The sequence below is a fragment of the Oncorhynchus gorbuscha genome, linkage group LG18 (genome assembly GCF_021184085.1).
Source record: "Oncorhynchus gorbuscha isolate QuinsamMale2020 ecotype Even-year linkage group LG18, OgorEven_v1.0, whole genome shotgun sequence".
NCBI classification, from domain to species: Eukaryota; Metazoa; Chordata; class Actinopteri; order Salmoniformes; family Salmonidae; genus Oncorhynchus; species Oncorhynchus gorbuscha.
Window position 1 is genome coordinate 48047696 of NC_060190.1, and position 7370 is coordinate 48055065.

General features: G+C 44.5%; 1 pseudogene; it reads right to left on the minus strand.

The window, feature by feature from the left end:
- Positions 1–971: 971 nt before the first annotated feature.
- Positions 972–5570, minus strand: LOC124003922 (annotated as a pseudogene).
- Between the last annotated feature and the right edge of the window lie 1800 nt (positions 5571–7370).

A 7370-nucleotide genomic window follows, 5' to 3' on the forward strand; every position in this document is an offset into this window, starting at 1 on the left:
TCTCCTCTCCTCTCTCCTTCTCCTCTCTCTCTTTATCTCTCCCTCTCATTCTCTCTCTTTAGCATTCTTTCTCCTCTCTCTCTCTCCTCTCTCTCTCTCTCCTCTCGCTCTTTATCACTCTCTCTCCTCTCTCTCTTTATCGCTCTCTCTCCTCTCTCTCTTTATCACTCTCTCTCCTCTCTCTCTTTATCTCTCCCTCTCCTTCTCTCTCTTTAGCGTTCTTTCTCCTCTCTCTCTCCTCCCTCTCTCTCCTCTCTCTCTTTATCTCTCCCTCTCCTTCTCTCTCTTTAGCGTTCTTTCTCCTCTCTCTCTCCTCCCTCTCTCTCCTCTCTCTCTTTATCTCTCCCTCTCCTTCTCTCTCTTTAGCGTTCTTTCTCCTCTCTCTCTCCTCCCTCTCTCTCCTCCCTCTCTCTCCTCTCTCTCTCCTTCTCTCTCTTTAGCGTTCTTTCTCCTCTCTCTCTCCTCCCTCTCTCTCCTCCCTCTCTCTCCTCTCTCTCTTTATCTCTCCCTCTCCTTCTCTCTCTTTAGCATTCTTTCTCCTCTCTCTCTCTCGTTCTCTCTCTCTTTATCGCTCTCTCTTTATTGCTCTCTCTCCTCTCTTGCATGCTCGTTTCTCACTCCCTTTCTGGTCTCCACCTGTAGGCCTAGGGGTGTGTGTGTGTTTGTGTGTGTGTGTGTGTGTGAGTGTGAGTGCGTGTGTGTGTGTGTGTGTGGGAAAAGGATTTTCTCAGGGGTGGTAGCATAATAACAGTAGTCACAGAAGTACTCTCATTTGAAACACACCCCCAGTCATCTTCTCTACTCCCTCTCACCTCTCTCATTGTGTTACAACCTGTCAATACTCTCACACATCACTCCCTCCCACTACCTGCAAACACCGTAATTGCAGTTGGTCCTTGACTGTCTTTTGACCTAACAAGACAGTTTTTTCATCTAAGCAAACTCACTTTCAGAATTTCACACAAAAAAAATAAGTTTACATTGTTTTAATTCATAAAATGTTTGTTAAAAAATACAATCCAAATATTTTCAGCTCGAGGAACATTTGTACATTTAAAGGAACATATTTGGCAATGGAGAAAGTGTCTGGACAGAATATTATACAACATATACATACAGTATATTTGATCTAGGAATGTCCATTAATAAGATCCACCTGGCTGATAGTTCAACTTCAATCACATTTTGGAATTTATATTTGTTCTATTCATTACAACAGCAGACATTTCTCATTTCGTAATGGGCAGTTTTCCCCTTGGTCATCAGCAACATTACACTAGCAATATTATATGAGAATCTCTTTTCAGTGTGAAACAGGAAAGAACACACAACAAAGGAGAAATGGACACAGAGAGATAACAGATACACTGTCAGAGTCCGTCACCAATGTAACAAGGACAGCACAAATAGAGAAGGCCAAGACCAAACACATATAAAACGAATAAACACAGCATTACTAACAGCAGTTCATATAAATATTAAATAAGATAATAAATAAATGTATAATGCATTAATGTGAATGATCTGTTTCATGTTCCCAGTGCTGGTCAGAAGTGCTCATAATGTGCTCATAATGTGGTCATAATGTGGTCATAATGTGGTCATAATGTGGTCATAGCAGTCAAGCTGAAGTCCTTCTTCAAGACAGACTTTCCACCAATAGGAACTAGGAATAGGAAATGGTCATGGAAATGGTCAAATTGTGGGTGCCTTTTAACCTAATCAGCATTCAGAAACAACCGCAGCAAACAACTGGTTTAAAGTCAATAATGAGCAGACTTTGAGAGTGTTGAGCCCTAACCTTTACAGTACACAAATGTAAACAACAGTCCACAACAGCACTACCCAGTTGTTCACAACGATGGGCTGCTTTCACAGTGTTCAGTACCAAAGTCTGATTTCTCCAAACACCTCAGTCATAGGTTAAGATGAAGCCAGTTGGGGCAGGGTGATTGTTGTGTTGTTGGAGATTGTAACATCTGCCCCATCTGTCCTCTCTGGCCCTTAATCCCCATAGACAGTTCCCATCTGCGGGGGTGCCATGTGAGGAGGGTGGTACGAGTCATAGGGCATCTCCAGGGGAAGCTCATAGCGGGCGCTCTGGTACAGGCCCATGGAGGAGGGGGGGTAGTGGTGAGGGGGAGGTAGTGGGGAGAGGACTGCTTGGGCACCAGGTTATTGCCGATGCTGAGCGGGGGTGTTGGGGGGCCATCGTAGGGAGGGGTGTTACAGTCATTAGGCGAGTGGCTCTCGTAAGCCCCTCCTTTCATTCCCCTCAAATGGAGCAGGTGGGCGGAGTCCAATGTGCCATAGGGTGGGCTGGGCAGGCCGGGGGAGGAGTAGCTGATTGGTCTAACAGCCATCCCCACCCCTCCCAGGACTGTGGGCCCTCCTCTCCCCCCATTCCTGTCCTCAGGCCTCTCCTCAACAAAACCCCCAGGCCCGAGCTGCAGACAGCCAGCCACCAAGTTGCTGGTAGGCTGGGAGAGGCCTTCACACAGGGTATCCATGAAGGCCCTGCTCTCCGTGGACTGGTCCCCTTCCAGGGCTTCAGACAGGGCACAGATGTAGTTGCGCGCCAGCCGCAGAGTCTCGATTTTGGACAATTTCTGAGTCTTGGAGTGGCAGGGCATGATGCTGCGCAGGTTCTCCAGCGCGTCGTTCAGCCCGTGCATCCTTGAGCGCTCCCGGGCGTTAGCCTTCACACGTCGCGCCTTGAAGCGTTCCTGCCGGGCTTTGGTCATCCTTTTCCTTTTGGGCCCTCGGCGTTTGGGAGCATTCCCGTCTCCCTGGCCCTCCTCTTCCTCCTCCTCCTCATCCTCCTCCATATCCTCGCTGCCCAGCTCCCTGCCCAGGTGGCCCATTCCGCCTGGTCTGTAGCGCTGCGCTTTGATTGGCTTGTCTACGTCTGGGGAACTCACGTCATCATCCATCCACTCCAGAGAGCTGACTAGCTCCGCCCCCTCGCTGGGCCTTCCGTACGAATTGGCCATCATGGTCTCCTGGAAACAACACACCAACATTAGCAATAGTTCTGACCTTAACATATACACTTTTTATCAAATATTTTGTACTAAGAAAACGAGGCTCATCACAACTTTACCCTTTGACTTGTTTTGTCTATCCTGTCCAAAGCTGATGTGAATTGAAAGTAGGTTTTCTACTGATAGACCTACTGATGCTGGGACATTGACCCAAGCTGGTCTTGAGGACCAGACCAGTCTATTTATAGCAGTTTTATCCCACAGCCTAATGAGTTTTAATGACCTTGTGTGGCCTACTGTAGTAGCCTCAAGGTGAGCGCTAGATCAGGACTGATCTCGCTTGACCCAGAACAAAATCTCACGTAATTTAGTTTTATGTTTATGTTGTCTGTTCATGAGAGATTAGGTCAGGACTAGCCTTAGCCTGCTTACTCTACAATCTACTGTCTAAGCCACAATCAATTGTCTAAGCTAAGGCCTTTGATTACCGGTTTGGTGCAATGCTTTGGAGGTTCTTTGAATATTTTAGGGATTTTATGTTTTAAGATTTTCATGAAACATGCTGCTTTCATATGTAATCTGTTTGTCTGCAAACAGCGTGTGTAGTCTACAAGGATTATTTTAATCCGAGGGGAGACTTGATCTCGGGGGACTTCAAAACTCTGTAATTCCTCGCTTTTAGGTTGTGGCGGACACCGGGATGCACTCTCAATCTGGGCCATTGCGGGATTTGCTCCCTCCATGGATGAAGCGGCAACATGGGATTAACTCAAGGTTAGACTACATTCCCGGATCAGTAACAGGGAACTCAGAAAAATCTATTCATAACTGTGCAACAAATTGTTTTTATGATTATGGCGATGATAGGCTAGATTTCACTAGGAGTTTTCACTGTATGTTTGCCCATAAATGATCTATTTGGGGAGTTCTAGAAAATGATCTTAATTTAGCCTATTAGATCCTCTATAGCAGGGGTAGGCAACTAGATTCGGCCATGGGTCGATTTTTGTCGAAGTGGATGTTCGGGGGGGTTGGAAAATAATTTGCACAATGCAAATTGACCACAACTAAGCTCAAATATATATATATTTGAAAATAACAATAATTACCTTCATTTATATTGAGACACAATCACGTCTCTGTTTATATTCGTGGGAATACTTTGGTGAATTCCTGGTGATTGTACAGACCAAAAACTTTAAATCTTTTTTTTTGTTGAGGCAAAAAAACATTTGGGGAGAAAGAAAAATGTCTGTTGCCGATCCCAGATCTATAGGCCTATTTGAAACTAGGTTTTAAGTGATTTGTCCACAATTTTGTGTGTGTCATTGATTTTTATTCCACACCATAATTTAGTTTGGTGAATGATAACCTATAGCATAAACTACTTTCATACAATTATTAGCCTAATATCATAAATATGTTGTTTCTTTATTGAGATATTTCCCAGCTATGTCAGCAATGATTATGACCATTTTAGGAACAAGCTGATGACCAAAGTGATTCTGAAGCAGGCTGACCAGGTGGGGTAACCCAGGTTTAGGCTGTCTTTGGATAAATAATCCCTGTTTCGATTTAAAGGGAAAATCTGCAGTTGCCACAGCCATTCTTTGGATTTATAAATGAATGATATGTACCCATTGATTCTTGAAGAATATAAGTTATACATGCCTCATGAGCTTAGTTCAACTGCCACACCCCTTCAGAGCCCAAAATATATGTTTGTTTAACTCCAATGTTTGTAAACAAAGTAAATGTAAACAAACACTCTATAGCTTCAAAACATGGTTAAAACTATCATTTTGATATCATAGATGCTCAGTCCTTGCATTCATAGCTCTGTCTATGAATTTGAGATTGGTTACATTTCTCCAGCCCCATCCCTCAGCTTTTTACAGAAACAGGGGCGAGGACAAGGCTTTGTTATTGTTTCAACTGCTGATTGCCACGTTAAGTAGGCTTACACCTGTTAACGTTTCCCCTTAAGATTATGCCAGGCACATTTTAAGAACAGCAGCCTAGTGCCTAATGATCATGTCACAGTTCTTAAGAATCCTAAATTGATAACTATTTATTAATCTGTCTGTAGCCTATCTAATTAATCTGTCTGTAGCCTATCTAATTAATCTGTCTGTAGCCTATCTAATTAATCTGTCTGTAGCCTATGCCTCATTCCCGTTACTTAGCCGAATAACCCATGGGCCTAACCCAACATTTAGAAAATGTCAAATAATAACCTACTAGGCTACCCTACCAATTTAGAAGTGGTCAACATTTCACATTCAACTTCACATAAATATTATTAAAATATTTGAATAGTCAATTATTACTATTCCAATGGGCCTATGCTATTCGAAATAGACTATGATCTTTGGAGAAAAGAAACATTGACATTAATTCGAAATTAAACATGAGGTTGGCCTACCTGATATTTGAAATAACGCTCCCTAGGACCTCCTGTAAGTTGTTATTGGCTGTTGAGCGGATTTAGCCTACAGGTTACTATCTCAACTAGCCTAAAGCACTCAATCTTGAACTTTCTCCCCTGCGTCTCCTTCGCAAGTTGTCAGTGTTCCATCCCAGAGTGACGCCTCTCTGCAGTTCACTCCGCGGGGGCCCGGGGTTTTAGCGTCCAACGGACAGACAGGCTCCTCCTCCCGCTCTCTCATCCTCTCGCATCCAATTCATCTGCGCTCGAGCGCGCGCGTGGCCCGGCCCGTGGCCAATGTCATGAACAGAAAAAGTTCACTAGTTCTGTGTGTGTGTGTGTGTGTGTGTGTGTGTGTGTGTGTGTGTGTGTGTGTGTGTGTGTGTGTGTGTGTGTGTGTGTGTGTGTGTGTGTGTGTGTGTGTGTGTGTGTGTGTGAAACAAAATCGTTTTAATTAGATTGATAGCCTGCAGGCCTAAGCTCTTATGGCACATAACATTATTGCGCCACTACATTAGAACATGTTCATAGTTGCAATAGTTTTATTTGTAAAATTTGCATTATCCGTCTGTATCAACAAATAAGCAGTGCAACTTTAGCGCGGAGTGAGATGCTCTGCGAGCTTAACCGATTGTGACAGCTTGCAGTTGCGCGTGAGCAGGTGTTTGCGCCATTCCCCCGTAATTCATAAATCCGCGTTTGCTGAACCGATATTGGCGTCGGGCGTGAGCTCATTGCACCCAATTACGCTAATTAAATAGGGCTCCAGAGACACCCCTCACGAGACGGGACAGGCGCGGCGCCTGCATAGAGACGTCCTGAGGTGAAAGACAGAACAAACTAACCGAATGGAGACAGGTCATCTAGCTACAAGTGGGCTGTTATTTGTGTAGCAAGTTGGCCTACTAATTTAGCCAACTCTACAAGTAGGTAGGTTATACCATAGAAATAGAATGATTCTAATTAGGTGGGTTATACAGAGCATTTTATTTCCTCATTCTGTGAATTATTTTACAATTATGCTTTTAAAGGGTATGTTCATCTCTGTATAGACTTGACATTCAATAGATACACAGTGTGCGTGTGATTGTGTGAGGGAAAGGTAGAGAGAGATGGAGGGAAGTGCTACTGCCCCATGAGAGAAAGAATCACATGTGCTCATGCAGGAGGGAGCGGTGAGTGAGGGGTTGGATGGGGGGGACTGTCTGTGCACCCAATGGATGTGTCTCACACTCCCCAGCCGACCCCCCCCCCCCCCTCCACCACCACCACCACCCCCTTCCTCTCCCTCTCCCTCTGGGTCAATGCCTGTCCTACTCCACACCTGCAACCCAGAATGGAAATAACTGAGCCAGGCCTTGCTCTTCCCCAGAGTGGGAATAGCCTCACTTTGGCAGACTCAAAAGCAAACTATGGGTGACACAAAACAAGACAAAAATAATAAATAAACATATGCCATTTAGATATGAAGACAAGCTGCCACTTTTCTCACATCCAATTCATAATTTTTTTGGTTCTCTTTAATTTTCACACATTTCGATTTATCTGGAGCAAAATATAACTGGAGCAACATTAAAGAGGGAGAAATATCCCTATTCCACAAGTGGTAAAGAGGTAGATATTATTGCTGTCATGTGCCTTAGTCCCCTTGGTGTTGGTCATGCACTATGAACTTTTCTGACAGATGGCTCATACTTCTTTCCTCTTCCCCCTTTTTTCTCGTTCAGTAACTATCTGCTAGCGGCTCAGATGCACTTGTATTCTCACCTGACCTAACATTGACCCCTAAGGACTCTCCCTCCTCACCTTGCCTTGCGTCGGTATGTTTGTATGTTTGCTTGAGAGGGCAGCAGTTTCAGCTGCAGAAAGCTGAACCCCCCCCCCACACACACACACACAAACACACACACAACCTATTCCTGAATCCCCAGCGCTCCTGTTTTCAGTTACAGTAGGGA